Source organism: Mobula hypostoma, chromosome 29 (assembly GCF_963921235.1).
Source record: "Mobula hypostoma chromosome 29, sMobHyp1.1, whole genome shotgun sequence".
NCBI lineage: Eukaryota > Metazoa > Chordata > Chondrichthyes > Myliobatiformes > Myliobatidae > Mobula > Mobula hypostoma.
The window spans coordinates 1,876,832-1,892,887 of NC_086125.1; positions in this window are offsets into that span (position 1 = coordinate 1,876,832).

Here is a 16,056-nt window from a genome sequence, read left to right on the forward strand (position 1 = left end):
CCCTTGTCTTTCTTCCCGGACCTCCTGTCCCATGATCCTCTCATATCCATTTTGCCTATCACCTGTCCAGCTCTTGGCTCCATCCCTTCCCCTCCTGTCTTCTCCTATCATTTTGGATCTCCCCCTCCCCCTACAACTTTCAAATCCCTTACTCACTCTTCCTTCAGTTAGTCCTGACGAAGGGTCTCGGCCTGAAACGTCGACTGCACCTCTTCCTAGAGATGCTGCCTGGCCTACTGCATTCACCAGCAACTTTTATGTGTGTTGCTTGAATTTCCAGCATCTGCAGAATTCCTGTTGTTTACTATTGTCCTACAATGTGTGATCTCCTGTTGCACAGAGTTGAACTGTTGTATATGCTTATTGCATCTGGTAGGAAAGATTTTCTGTAATGATCCTTGTGCCAGTGAGCTGAATGAGCCTGTTTGAAAAGGTGCTTCCTTGCTTATTCAGTAGGTCACGGAGAGGATACGCCTGATTATCCATAATGGATAACAGACTGTTTTTTGACTTCCTCCTCTAACTCAAAAGAGTCCAGGTTGTAGCCAAGGATGGATCCAGCCTTTTTGATGAGCTTAATTAGTCTTTTTGCATCTCCAGCACTGATGCTGCTCCCCTAACATAAAGCCACAAAGAAGACTGCACTCATTACAACAGACTGGTAAAAGATCTCCAACATCCTGCTGCACACATTGAAGGATCTCAGTTTTCTTAAAAAATCAAGTTTAATTATCATTCATCCATACACAGATACAGCCGAATGGAACAGTGTTCCTCGGGAACTGTACTTCAAGTACTAGATAATCAGTTAGCTTGATCAAGTATAGTTTGATACAGTATAATCTCCCAAAAGTGAGGGTACTTGTAAATACTTACATTAAATAAGGTTTAAAGTTTTCTCTTAAGTTTAGAGTTTGTGGACAGTGAACTCAAAATCATCGTAATTCTAGGTACTTGCACTTGAAACAAGTTAAGCCAGTGACAATGAACTCAGTAATTTCCATTTAATGTTATTTACACAATGTTTCCTCTTCCTTTTCTGTCCTAATTTCAGACCCAAAATGTTGTCTAGACTTTTTGCCTCCGCAGATACTGCATGGCTCGCTGAGTTCTTCCACCATCCTGTTTAGAGATAAGGAATGAGACTGATGGTATTGCTCCCCAGGGAGCAGGGATGGACCTGATCAAACAACAGATATAGAATCAAACTTACTGTCACTGACTTAGACGACATGAAATGTGTTGTTTTGCAGCAGCAGTACAATGTTAAGACATAAATTTACTAACACAAGTAAATAGTGCCGAAAAGAATAATGACAAAGTGTTCATGGAACATCTAATGGCAGAGGGAAATAAGCTGGTCCTGGATTATTAAGTGTGGGTCTTCATCTTCTTTACCTCCTCGCCAATGATGCTAATGAGGAAAAGGCATGTCCCTAATAGTGAGGGTCCTTAGTGATGGACACCACCTTCATGTGTTATCAACTCCTGAAGGTGTCCTCAGTGGTAGGAAGGGTTATGCCTGTGATGGAGCTGGCTGAATCTGCAGACTTCTGCAGCCTCCTGTTATCAGGTAAATTTGTACCTCTACACCAGGGTGTGATGCCACCAGTCAGGATGCTCTCCACTGTACATCTGTACAAATTTGTAAGTCTTTGGAGATATACCAAATCTCCTCAAACTCCGTACACAGGGCTTGTGAAGCCTACCCTAAAACAGCTGGCCTGGCCAAACAAGGGGCTTGGACCCGGTGGGAAAGTGTTGAATAACGACATCTATCTCGGAATGTTCTGTGGCAGATGGAACCACTCCGCATTTCTTTTCTATGCAGAGCAGCGTACAACCTGCTCCCAACACCTGCCAACCTCAGCACCTGGTATGAAGATAAGACAGACAGGTGTGCTGCTTGTAGTGAGAAGGGAACACTTCAACATATTTTGAGCGCATGCAGAGTCAATCTTTCCAGCGGCATGTACGCTTGGAGACTTGTGGAGATGGTTAAAGGTGGTGTGGAGACAAGGTGCTGTTCCTTTGTGATGGAGTGAGGCTGAAGGAGTGTGCATCCTGAAAGAAGAGAATTCTACTACACTGAATCAGTTCTGACCAATTTCACTCCTGAATATAGAGGGAAAGATTATGTTTGGCATTCTAGCAGAAAGAATATCTTCATTTGTGATAGAGGATGGATTGGTAGATACGTCTGTGCAGAAGGTGGGAATACCAGGCTTCCCGGGATGCCTTGAACATTCTAGTATGATATGGCATACCATCCAGGAGTCGAAAAGGTTGAGAAGAAAACTGGCAGTAGTTTGGCTTGATCTTGCAAATGCGTATGGTTCTGTTCCCCATGCCCTGATTGAGTTTGCAATGGAATTCCTATGGATTCCTGTTAAGGTGAGGAAATTTGTTATGCAGTACTACAACGATTTCTGGATGAGGTTTTCCACTCAGCAGTTTACAACTAGGTGGTAGAGCTTGGATGTTGGAACCCCAATGGGATGTGTGATTTCACCCATCCTTTTTGTGTTAGCCATGGACGTCATTGTGAAGGCTGCAGAATCAGTGGGACCAGGTGTCGCACTGATGGCGGAGGGGAGTTACCACCAATACGAGCGTTCATGGATGATCTCACCCTTTTGGGTCCTAGTACGGAGGCAATACTATCTAGACTCAAGAAGCTAATGGATTGGGGAAGAATGAAGTTCAAGACCAAGAAGTCAATGATCTTTGTTCTTGGGAAAGGAAAGCTGGTTGACTTTTATTTCATCCTTTGTGGAGAGGAGATTCCATCCATATAGGACCAACCAGTTAAGAGCCTCGGGCGATGGTACACAGAGGAACTGAGAGACACCAAGAGGGTTCAAGAGACAGGAGAACAGATCAGCAGAGGTCTGATGTCTGTTGGCAAGTGTGGCTTGCCTGGCAAGTTGAAGTTGTGGTGTTTGAAGTATGGACTGATGCCATGGATAATGTAGCCACTAACTGTCTATGAAGTGGCAATGTCCCACGTTGAGGCAATGGAATGGAAGATCAACAAGTATGTGAAGAAGTGGCTTGGAGTACCGAGCAGCCTCACCAATGTTGCAATCCACAGTAGCCAGACAAAGCTTACCATCCCAGTGCAATCCCTTGTTGAAGAGGTCAAGGTACAATCATTCTTGATGCTTCGAGACTCAAAAGACCCTGTCATCAGGAACACCCAGCTGGATGTGAGATCAGGCAGGAAGTGGTCAACCCATGTAACAGTTGATGAGGCAGAGTCTAGATTGAAGCACAAGGAGACAGCTGGGGCTACTCAGCTAGGCCGCCAGGGACTTGGATGACAATTCACAAGTGATGGTCATCTTCTACGGGTAAGGAGTGCCGTGAGCTTGTAACGCAAGAAGTACGAGAGGTAGAAGAGAAGAAGAGGTTAGCTAAGTCAGCTGGCCTGGCCAAACAAGGGGCTTGGACCCGGTGGGAAAGTGTTGAACAACGACATCTATCTCGGAATGTTCTGTGGCAGATGGAACCGCTCTGCATTTCTTTTCCATGCAGAGCAGCGTACGTTCTGCTCCCAACACCTGCCAACCTCAGCACTTGGTATGAAGACAAGACAGACAGGTGTGCTGCTTGTGGTGAGAAGGGAACACTTCAACATATTTTGAGTGCATGCAGAGTCAATCTTTCCAGCGGCATGTCCACGTGGAGAGATAACAATGTTCTCAAAGTTCTCAAGGTTGAGCAGAGAGTACTGTAGCACAACTTATCTCATGCCCCATGCTGCACAGAACATCGCATATCATTTGTGAAAGAAGGCTCCAAGTCAAGGGTGTACAGCGCAGGCTCACGATCAAGCATACTTTCCTCAGCCAATGATTGGTGTGTCAAGGCTGACCTGGATGGGAAAGGCAGTTTCCCGGAGCAAATACCTTTCACCACATTGCATCCAGATATAATCGTATGGTCTGACACCAGTAGAGAAGTGGTTATTGGTGAATTCACAGTCCCCTGGGAAGACAACATCAATTAAGCACATGAGCGTAAGTTAACCAAGTATGCAGAATTAAGATCAGAGTGCAGAGACAGAGGGTGGAAGGTCTCATGTTATCCATTCCAAGTAGGTTGCCGTGGCTTTATTGCGTTCACTTTCCAGAAGTGGCTGCGAGACCTTGGCTCCACTAGAAGAGAGATCAAGTCAACCAGCAGGGCTGTAGCTGAGGCAGCAGAGATAGGATCATCTTGGGTGTGGACCAAGTATGTCCAGAGGGGCAGATAGTCAGACGTCTATACATATCTTGCAAACCCTTCAGTAGTTGCATAGACACCTGAAGAGCAGACTATCTGTTGGATGGAAGTGACCAACAACTCTGATAGAGGCAGATGCCAAGTTTTTAAGCTCACCAGTGGGGGGGGTGGTGCTTTAGCACTGCTGGCCCACCACCTCGAGGGAGTCTCGATCATAAGCGGGCCGAAACTCCTGAAGACAGGCGGCAGATCAATTGATGATCCCACTGGTGATAGCACAGGACAGTTAACATCTTAGTCCACGTGTATTTTCAATTCAGTTCACAGTATACTGGCAGTTTTGCCTTCTTCATGATTGCAACAATGTGGAACTCAGAACGGATCCTCTGAGATGCTGATGCCGAGGAAGATGAACCTCATCCTTTCAGGAAAATGAGACAGCGTTTCTACGGGATCAAGGTGGAAAGACACATTACCAACAGTCACACATAGTAAGCATATTCATGTTCACAACCACGTAATAAGAGGTCCCATTCCCGCCCTGTGATACTGCGGCTTGATACCCAGTCCTCCCACGTACAGGTCAACAAACCCACATAGAACATCAGCAAAATTCGACATAGAATATGCATGTATATAGCCCAGACACTCCAGCCACTGATATCATCTGTCAACCATGCCCAACATCCACCCCGACGCCAGCTAGGCGATACCGTGGCTTTGAGGCCCAGTCTTTACCCCAATGCCTAACTCCAGCTAGGCGACTCTGTACTTTGATGCCCAGTCTTTGCATATACAAGCACATATAGTAAAAAGCACAACCTTATTAATATATTTGCATATAGCCCAGACCTGTCAGTCCTTCTGAAATCTTCAGTTGCCACGACAGCTCTATGCTGCCCCCAGAAGAGTGCACCGGCTCGGACGCCCCTCCCCATGGCAGCTGAAAAACAAGCGATCCCGCAGCTTGAGGGCCGAGTCCATTCAGTGCAGCCAAAAAAAGAATCTGCAGTTGGCCACTACAGAGCTTGTCTTCTGCTGAGTGAAACCCAGGGAGGGCAGCAATGCCACGTTACGCCACCACCGGTGAAGTGCCCACGGCTTTATCCCCTCACTCTGGGTGGCTGTAAACAGGCAGTATGAGGCTGCATGCCTAATCCTCGCCACGACCAAGGCCCCTGCTCCGCTCCTGCTCACATCCAGCAAATCAGTGAATTGAACCTGCAGCATGCCAGATTAACAATGTCCAAAGCTTCTTGTGATCTCGATAAAAGTGACCATGATGGCCCCATACTATTTGACTGTAAGCTTCCATCGACTCAGGCTGCAGCGCGTTGCATAGCTCCCTCTTTAACTCCACCAGCGAGCAACTCACTGATGGGGTAGACCAGCAGTACTTTGAGTTCTTAACATGTAGCAGGATCTTGCTGTCATTAGACGTACATTTAAGTGGAATGGTAGCACCTTTCGTTGACCTGCAGAAGCTGCTGTGACCAGTCGTGCCGCCATCTTTCCAGAAATGGACCCATCTTGCCAGAAGTTTCCACAGTTGTCCCCTTAGTGAGGAATGATGTGTCCAAAGTTCAAAGTACATTTATTATCGAAGTACGTACACCATATACATCTTTGAGATCAATCTTCTTGCAGGCGACCACAAAACAAAGAAAGAAACACGATGATAAAACTCTACACCATAGTCGTCATAGTAGTCGTAGTCATACTTTATTGATCCAGGGGGAAATTGGTTCCACAAAGCCTATCAAACATCCAATGTGCAAAAAAAAGAACAAATTGTGCAATCAGTAAAAAGTAAACAAATAATACAAAGAATATGAACTGCAGAGTGCACAGTCAAGAGGCAGTTCAGCATTGCAGCTGGGTCAGGAGTGTCATTGCTCCAAGGCATGGCCAGCTCAGAGTCACTTCAGTACTGAGGAGAGTAAAGCCTCACAGAGTAGAGAGCTGAACACCGGTTCACCCTTTGCCCCTGGCTCCAATGCCTTAACTTTTTAATCTGTCTTGGTGCTTAAATCAGAAAAAAACATTGATTTGTTTATGCAAACACGAGGAAATCTGCAGATGCTGGAATTTCAAGCAACACATATAAAAGTTGCTGGTGAATGCAGCAGGCCAGGCAGCATCTCTAGGAAGAGATACAGTCGACGGTTCGGGCCGAGACCCTTCGTCAGGACTAACTGAGTAAGGGATTTGAAAGTGGGAGGGGGAGGGGGAGATCCAAGATGATAGGAGAAGACAGGAGGGGGAGGGATGGAGCCAAGAGCTGGACAGGTGATTGGCAAAAGGGATATGACAGGATCATGGGACAGGAGGTCCGGGGAGAAAGAAAGGGGAGGGGGAACCCAGAGGATGGGCAAGGGGTATAGTGAGAGGGACAGAGGGAGAAAAAGAAGGTGTGTATATAAGTAAATAAATAATGGATGGGGTACGAAGGGGAGGTGGGACATTAGCGGAACTTAAAGAAGTCAATGTTCATGCCATCAGGTTGGAGGCTACCCAGACGGAATATAAGGTGTTGTTCCTCCAACCTGAGTGTGGCTTCATCTTTACAATAGAGGGGGCCGAGGATAGACCTATCAGAATGGGACTGGGACGTGGAATTAAAATGTGTGGCCACTGGGAGATCCTGCTTTCTCTGGCGGACAGAGCGTAGATGTTCAGCAAAGCAGTCTCCCTGTCTGCGTCGGGTCTCGCCAATATATAGAAGGCCGCATTGGGAGCACCGGATGCAGTTTATCACCCCAGCCAACTCACAGGTGAAGTGTCACCTCACCTGGAAGGACTGTCTGGGGCCCTGAATGGTAGTGAGGGAGGAAGTGTAAGGGCATGTGTAGCACTTGTTCCGCTTACAAGGATAAGTGCCAGGAGGGAGATCGGTGGGGAGGGATGGGGGAGACGAATGGACAAGGGAGTCACGTAGGGAGTGATCCCTGCGGAAAGCAGTGCGGTGGGGGAGGGAAAGATGTGCTTAGTGGTGAGATCCCATCGGAGGTGGTGGAATCACTGCTGGGACTGGGCTCTGCCATTTCAATCCTGCCCAAAGTTTCAGACCAGCCCCAAGTCTGCTCCAGTAATGGCTGCTGGGCCATACCTGAATTATCGAGAGTCCAGTTCACCAAATTCTTCAGGATACCACAGAAACACCAGGTCATACAAACTGTTCAAAGGCACATCTCCAAGGCTGTGAATTGCATTGATCATAATCAAGAGAAAGTGTAATAGTTACTAGTTTTGGATGCCATGCCTGGCCAGGCCCATTTTGCATCATGTGTTCTTCCAACGTCCCCTTCCTGAAGTCGGCAGTGAATTCCTTGGCCCTGCTGATGCTAAGTGTGACGATGTTGTTGCAAGACCATACAGTCCTGATGAATCAAATGGTCGCCTTCAGTGTTATTACTGGAATATACTCAACAGGGCTGTTGCGGCTCTTTTTAATCTACTTACTTGTGGCCCTGGATTTCAAGTTTCATGCTCTGCTGTTTGAAAGAGGCACTAATTATGAAACAAATCTGTAATGGACTGTCAACAGAGCAAAAAGCTGTGCAGACTAAAAAATCTCTCCTCACACATGGAGTAACTTGAAGGACGAGTCGGCAAGGTGCCAGTTTTCTTTGACCACTTGTCCTCTGCCCACGTATCCCATTGTCACTTCAGCACAAGTCCCAGAGTGAAAATCCAACCCAACTTCACTGTTTATGCTCATTAGAGTTGTAGAGATGGGAAGTGCAGGGACAGGCCATGCTATCCATCGTATCCATGCTAGTAACACCTACACTGATTTGTAATCTTCTGCGCCTTGCCTTTCCAAGTTCTTGCCTAAGTATCTCTGAAATGAAGCAACTATATCTGATGCCACCAACGCCTCATGCAGCACGTTCTACATATCGATCATTCCCCTGTAAAAAAGATTTTCCCCAGAGTCTCCATTAAAACTCATTCTTTTCATTAGAACCCTCAACCCTCTTGCTTTTGAGACCTCTACCATGGGGAGAAAAGATTCTGACTATCTAGCTTATCCCTTGTGCTCTTATAGACCTCTATCACATCAGCCTCGTTCACTGCAAGAAAAACAAGCACAGCCTATCTAGTCCAACTCTATCAGTTTAGTCTGGTGATATAAACTCTTTCCGAGACAACTCTATTCTTCCCACAAGGTGGTGACAGAACTGTACAGAATACAGACACAAGAAAGTCTGCAACTGCTGGAAATCCAAAGCAACACACACGAAAAGCAGGTCAGCCAGCATCTGTGGAAAAGAATAAACAGTCAACATTCCAGGCTATAACACTTCTTCAAGACTGGAGAGGAAGATGCCAGAAAAAAAAGGTGATGGGAGGGGAAGGAATCTAACTAGTGATTTGTAAAGTCAGAACTTCTTTATTTTATGACCAAACAATGAAGGCAGCATGCCGCATGCCTTCTTCACCGACCTAGGTACACGCGTTGTCCCTTTCAGAGAACTTTGTATTTAACCATCTAATCATCAATATTTCTTAATGTCCCCTCATTCCCACTCCCAGTTAACCTCACAAAGTTCACCACCTTGTGCTTGATGCCATTGTTCCATCTGCCAAGTAATGCACAAGAATTTGACGTCTTAGTCACAGCATTAGCTAATCTCAAGGATTTCACCCTTTCAAGCATCACAATGTCTCAGCTCACAAAATGTATCTGATCATTGTCCATACAACTGAACTCACCTCTGTCTGTGGTGGAGAGGCAATTCATTAATGGGATAGTCCAGGTGAACCAGATCAGAGTCCTCTTTTAACTTGATTTAGTTAAATGTGAAGTATTTATTAAATTTAATGTATTTTAATAAAAATATTTTAGTACAGAATTAGTTTATATTATTCATTTTTTTTGAACTGTTTAATTGTTTCTCCCCTGAGACACTTTGAAACTGTTAAAATGCTTCTGATGAGCGGTTATTTGTCAGAGCATTCGGGGGTTTGGGACCTGAAGTCCAATACCTCCTTTCTACTTGAAGCTCCCTCTGTCTCACCTATTGGGCACAGAGCGGCCCAGCTCTCTGAGATAAGTAGGTGAGGGAAGGAATGTCTGGAGTAGAAGTGCATGTGTCATAGAATATTCTCTGTGAAAATATACAGACGTGGACGTTGTATAAAGGTAGAGAATGGGCCAGCTTACTGACGTGCATCACACTGGATCAAATGTGAGGAAACACAAAAAATAGTAGAGGGCCCCTCATGCTACTACTTCAATTTCATGGTTCGTTTGCTCACTCAGCACCAATGTTCTCGATGACTGACTCTTCACAGCTCCCTGAGTAAAACACTCGTAAGATTCACTAACCAATGGTTGAAGAAGTTCCTCCTCATTACTGCCCTGAATGTCCAATCCCACACCCACATAGAAGGCAAGAAGAGGGACTGGAATGACCAGTTGTAAATCTACCCATGCTAAGAACTTGAATGTTTTCCGTGGCTCCTATCCAATGGTTACACTTGGTGGTGTGTTGACAAAGTCACACCAACCAATGACCCTCAACCAACAACCAGGAGCTTCATACAGTAAAAGTCAAGAAATGCTGCTATAAATTCTGGAGAGACAGGGCAGGGCCCTGAGGGGTATTGTGGAACAGAGTGACCCAGGGCTACAGTCCCTGAAAGTAGTGATACAAGGTAGGCAGGGTGGTGAAACTTGCCTTCGTTGTTTGAGACCATTAGGAACAAGAGTTGGGACGTCATGTTACAGATGTGCAAATTGTTGCTGAGAATGCGTTTGGAGTATTGTGCACAATACCGGCCAACTTGCTACAGGAAGGATGTCATTAAACTGGAAAGGCTGCGGAAAAGATTCACCGGATTCTGCTGGGAATTGACAGCATGAGTTACAAAGGGAAAATGTGAAGGCTGGGCTTTGTCTGGAGAGCAGAAGCTGAGTAGTGACCTTACTGATATTTACAACATCATGAGGGGTATAGTAAAGTGAATAGTCACAGTCATTCTCCCCAGTGTAGAGGATCTGAAGCTAGAAGGCATAGGCTGAAGAAAAGAGGAGAAAGATTTAAAGGGGACTTGAGGTGCAAGTTTCTTTTCATACAGAAGATGATAGGTATATGGAATGAGCTGCCACAGGAAGTGGTAGAGATAGGTATAATCGCCACATTGAAAAGAGATTTGGACAAGTTCAAGGAAATGCACCTTTAATTTCTTATGTTGAAAGTATCCCGACTGGATACATCATGGTCTGACACAGCAATTCTGAACGTACAAGGCTGCAGAGAATAGTGGGCTCTGCCCAATACATCACCGACACATACCTCCCACCATCAGCAGTATCTGCATGAGGTGCTGCCTCAGGAAGGTAACATCCATCATCGAAAGCCCTAACCATGCCAATCTTCCTGCAGTTATCATCAGGTAAGAGGTACAGAAACCCGCAGTCCCATGTCAAGAGGTTCAAGAACAGTTATTTCCCTTCAACTATTCAGTATTTTAAACAGCTGGCACTACCTCTATAGAGCAACACTAGGACATTACAATGGTTTTTGTTTCTTTGTTCTAATTGTATTCCTTCTAATAAAAATTGCAGATAATTTGTTGTTTTTTTTCCTCTTGGGAATGTTATAAATCTGGTGCTATATGGGCCTGTGATGCTGTAATTAAGTTTATCATTGTTGCTGTGCATAACGTTCTTGCGCATACAACAATAAACTCGACTGTGTTAGAGGGACCCGAGCCCAGCACGGGCTCTGGCACTTGCTCAGCATCAGCAAGTTGGGCCGAGGGGCGAGGGGCTTGTCTCCATGCAGTATAATTCTACCACTCTAAAGCATCAGGGAGAATAATCAACAGTAACAAAAGAACTGGAGAGATCAGCGAGGCTTGGCGAAGTCTGTTAGATCTAGTACATCATTGTCTCAGAGCCTACTGTTGATGAGGACATGAACCCATTGTGTATATAAAGGACCACCAACCTGACGACATCCGCGCTTTCACGCTGAGATTTACACAGATTGTGTTCTGTACTGATTGCCCAGTGAAATTTCCCGTGCAATGTGGCTGTACATTTAAACAATTACATTTCAAGGTGTGTACTTCTGTAAGAGCAGTTAGGGATCTATTTCAGATGGTTAAATCTTCACCAGAACAGTCCCAACACAGTCACACCCAATCACAACCCAGCCCAATCATGTTGATCACAACCTTACTGAGATGCACACAAATTGTTATTCTCCAAGAATAGAGGACCCACACAATAATAAGATCATAAGTTGGATAAATTGTTGAGTTGGACTGGTTGCCCTCACCCACCTTCACGAGACTCAACACACAGTCTTGGTTCTAGTTAATTTTTGGAAAGTTTACCCTTTTCATTTCACATTTCCTGTTGCCCGTGTCACAGACCTTGTTCGATCTCTTGCAAATACTTCCCCTCCCCTTTTATCGTCCCCAAAGAACCACTCTTTCTCTAACATCCGGGATAATTCTTCCACCTCCACCAGTGTCCAGTCCTCTTCACACTGCCCCTCCCATTCACCTCCAGATGGGGCAGCACATACTCTAAAAATCTAAGCACTTGTACGAGTTCATTTGCACCCCCTCTAAATTAAACAACTGCATTCTGTGCTCACAGCGTTCAGTCTACAGCACAGAAACCAACACACTAAATCTGTGCCAAACATTATGTCCTCATCCACCCTAATCTGACATTAACCCCGTCTCATTCTCCCCACATTCCCAGAAATTCACTCCCGGTTCTAACACTCACTTACACACTGGGGACAAGTTACAGTGACCAATTAGTTTCCACATCTTTGGGATACAGAAGGAGACTGAAACTCCAGGTGGGAACCCCCGGTAGTCACAGGAATGAAGTATAAATTCCATGTAGGGTTCTCCCCCCCAGGTAGATGAATGAAATCACTGACCCTGTGGAGAAAGTTATTTGCAGATGAGGGGTTAATTTATTTCACTTTATTTCATAAATTATTTGATAATGTTTTATATAAATATACTAAAGTTAATCATTTTATTTTTTGCTAATCCTGTATATCTATTTGCATATTTTTTACCTGTTCTACCAGAGACATAAAGCCGTTGACCAGTTAAAGACCAACAGGACATTTCTGAGTGGGATACACCATGGAAGGCCGAGACACCTTTTGGGAGAAAAGGAGCAATCTGCTTGGCCATTCATGTGGAATCTCCCATATCTGGACAGTGAGTGTGGGTGGTAAGTCAGGGCAGAGGCAGGATCAAGGATAACTTGGTCTTCAATGATGATGGATGATATAACCAATTGTTATATGGTTATATGTTATATGATTATAAATCTAATAGAATTGAGGAATTTTCAAAACTGGAGAGAGCAGCAAAGGTGAAAATTGCTCCTGGAAAAAAAGCTAAGATTGTGACTAACTTGGACACACAGAAAGGGACATCAGGATATTGGAGGAGGAGATGAAGGATGGATTCATTTGAGAGGACGGGTTGAAGATTGGTAGGAAAAACCTGGTGGAGGTCAAAGACACCAGCGAGAATTAGACAGGACAAATAGCTTGCCTCTTACTCCACTCTCTGAGCAAACAAGAGACCTTTCAAATCTACTCCTCAGCTTTTTTCCTCCAGTGCTGCCAAAGGATTTCGGACCAAGATGTTGACTGTACTTTTTTCCATAGATGCTGCCTGGCCTGTTGAGTTTCTCCAGCATTTAGTATGTCTCACTCTCTGAGCAACTAGCTTTTTGGATATCAAACCGAAGGTGTGACTTTTGAATGAACAAATAAATAATTTCATCGTCTATGAGTCTTTATCTCACCTCTTTCTCAAAGTTTAATTTCTTTCTCTTTATAGCTCATTGATTTAAAACCTATTGCCTGCCTGTTTTCCATTAATAATGCTTTTATATTAAAGAAAATTACTGACATTAAGCATGGTTCTATAAGTTTATCCATCAATATTTCGTATTGATTAATATCCCTTGCCTTAAACACAATAGATCCAATTATATTATTTGAGGTTACCATAGCAATTGCTTTTGTCCATTATGGCAACGGCAAGTAAACTAGAATAGCTTTAGGCAAAGAAATCTTTCATCATTTGGAAGGAGGCATTAAGGAAGTGATAGGCAGGTCCATTTGTTCAGTGACGTTCCGTCACACAAGGCACAAGGCTTGGTATGGCACTCAACAGGTTTTGTATATTAGAATCAGAATCGGGTTTATTATCATTGTCATGCACTGTGAAATGTGATGTTTTGCAGCAGCAGTTCAGTGCAATATGGAAAACCAGTATGTTAGAAGAAGAATATATAAATTTGGGGCAAAGTAGTAAGGTAGTGCTCATGGGTTCATGGACCATTCAGAAATCTGATGGTAGAGGAGAAGAGGCAGCTCCTGATACATCGAATTTGCACCTTCTGGTTCCTGTACCTCATAAACACAAAATAATCAGCAGATGCTGGGATCAAAGCAACACTCACAACATGCTGGAGGAACTCAGCAGGTCGGGCAGCATCCGTGGAAATGACTCATCGTTTCCACTGATGCTGCCTGACCTGCTGAGTTCCTCCAGTGTGTTGTGAGTGTTGCTGTACCTCATCCCTGATGGAATAATGAGGGCAGACCCAGACGGCAAGAGTCATTATTGATGGATGTTACCTTCTTGGGGCATCGCCTTTTGTAGACATCCTCGGTGGTGGGGATGCTTGTGCCTATCAAGGAGCTGGCTGAGTCTACAACCCTCTTCAGTTTTCTCCAGTCCTGTGCAACGGCTCCTCCATACCAGAAGGTGATGCGACCAGTCAGAATTCTCTGTAGAATTTTTCTGGAAATTTTAGTGACATACCAAATCTCCTCAGACTCCGAATGAAACAGAGCCGCTGGCGTGCCTTGTTCATAACTGCACCGGTATTTTGGGCCTAGGACAGATCTGCTGAGATGAAGCCCTTGGATCGGCATGTCTGGAAGTTGGAGGCCTGGTGACTGTGAGTCTGGGTCAGGGACTGAAGGTTAGAGGTCTGGAGTAGGCCTGTCCTGGGGTTAAAGGCCTATCTGTGTGTGTGAGTGGAGGGAGGTAGAGAGGAAAGGGACTTAGTTTGCTGTTGTTTTATTTAATGCTGCACGGTTCTTCTTATTGTTGTTTGTGTTGTTCTGTTGAACATCGTGGGCAATATATGTTGGCACCCTAATGTGGGACAACACTTGTGGGCTGCCCCCAACATACCTTTAGTTTGTGTTGGCTGCTAACACAAACAGAACGTTTCACTCCATGTCTGACGTACGTGCGATAAACGAATAAATTAATCTGAATCTGAAACTGAGATTGTGACACCCAGGAGCTTTAAGCCACTCTCTCTTTCCACTGCTGAGGACTGCTGTATATTCTCTCGAATTCCCCTCCCTGAGATCCACAATCATGTGAATATGTGAATGACCCGCTTTCTTTCCTTGACGGTGCTGGTGAAGGGAAGCCACAGGTCAGGAGCTGGATGCATGGCTTCGTCACGGGTAGTGCTCCAGTGAAGGGCTGATGATAATATAATGGGCCACTGCACAGGATTGGAAAAACCTGCAGAAAGTTGTAAAGTCCGCCACCTCCAGAATGGGGACTAGCTTCTCCAGCATCGAGGACATCTTCAAAAGTTAATGCCTCAAAACGGCAGCATCCATCATTGAGAACCCCCATCACCCAGGACATGCCCTCTTTCATTGTGACCATCAAGGAGGACATGCAGGAGCCTGAATGTTTCAGGAACAGCTTCTTCCCTTCTGCCACCAGATCTCTGGATGGACAATGAACCCATGAACACCTCTCTTTTTGCACTATTTATTTAATTTAGTTTTTAAAAATATACTTACCGTAACATGTTTCTTTTAATATTATGTATTGCATTGCACTGCTGCCACAAAACAACAAATTTCACAACGTATGCCGTTGATAATAAACCTGATTCTGATTCTGAAAAGAAAGAGGAACCGGGAAAGGCAGGAGGTGGAAGGGAAAAGGAAAGGAGCGAGAGGTGGCACTAATGAAGATTGGGTTGTTGCGATCATCGGGGTTGATGAAAGACGGGGCAGTTGACTTTGTGGGGTGGATTTATGATCAAATGGCAGAGTGGGTGGACTCACAAGAAAAGACATTGGAAATACATCTGACACTCAGACTGCCAACGTAGATCCTGCAAACAGCAGTGGGACTGGAGGAAGATAACAGGTCAGGCAGCATCCATGGAGGGAAATGAACAGTCGGCATTACCCTTCACCTGGACTGAAAGAATTCAGCATGAAGAGGTGAAGGAAAGGAATAGAACAGGAACTGGGAGGGCCAATAGACAGATAGGAGGAGAGTGGGAGAGTGGGAATGGTGTCAGAGGCTGGGAGGTGAGAGGCTGCAGTTGATGAAATCTGATAGGAGAGAATGGTGAAGTGTGGAATGGAGAGGGGGAACAGTGAAAGCATTATGAGTTGATAATAGTGCATTTGTTGTCAAAAAATTGGCAGTGGTTGAATGTTTATTTATTTAATTTTTGAGATTCAGCTTGGTATAGGCCCTTCTCGGTCCTTCAACTGACGTCACCCAGCAATTCCCTGACTCAATCTCAGCCTAATCACAGGACAATTTACAATGACCAATTAACCTACCAACCAGTATGTCTTTGGACTGTGGGAGGAAACTAAAGCACCCGGAGGAAACCCACGTGGTCACAAGGAGAACGTACAAACTCCTTACAGACAAGGGTGGGAATTGAACCTGGGTCATCCGTACATAAAGCATTGTGCTAACCACCATGCTTCCACTGCTGCGATGGGTAGATCTGAACTGCAGCCTGTTGTGCTTCCA